Below are 469 nucleotides of genomic sequence, written 5' to 3' on the forward strand. Positions count from 1 at the left end.
TAGCCTCTTTTTTCACCTCTTTGGACTGTTTTTATGTTCAGCTGCAGTGGAACGTAACAAAAAGAAGGAATTTATGCTCTAAAATGAATAAAATCTACTTGATTTGACTCATTCAGACGGCCGAAGCTTCATTTTAGCTTCAGATCAACTTTTAAATACAGTTGTTGTTTCCTCTCCTCTCTCCTTGTTTCCTTTCTTCTGGTTTCCTTTCCTCTCTTCTTGTTTCCTTTCCTCTCTTCTTGTTTCCTTTCCTCTCTTCTTGTTTCTTCTCTTCTTGTTTCCTCTCTCCTTGTTTCCTTTCCTCTCTTCTTGTTTCTTCTCTTCTTGTTTCTTCTCTTCTTGTTTCCTCTTTTCTGGTTTCCTTTCCTCTCTCATTGTTTCCTTTGGTCTCTTCTTGTTTCATCTCTCCTTGTTTCGTTTCCTCTCTTCTTGTTTCTTCTCTTCTTGTTTCCTCTTTTCTTGTTTCCTC

This window comes from Scomber scombrus, chromosome 17 (assembly GCF_963691925.1).
Source record: "Scomber scombrus chromosome 17, fScoSco1.1, whole genome shotgun sequence".
NCBI classification, from domain to species: domain Eukaryota; kingdom Metazoa; phylum Chordata; class Actinopteri; order Scombriformes; family Scombridae; genus Scomber; species Scomber scombrus.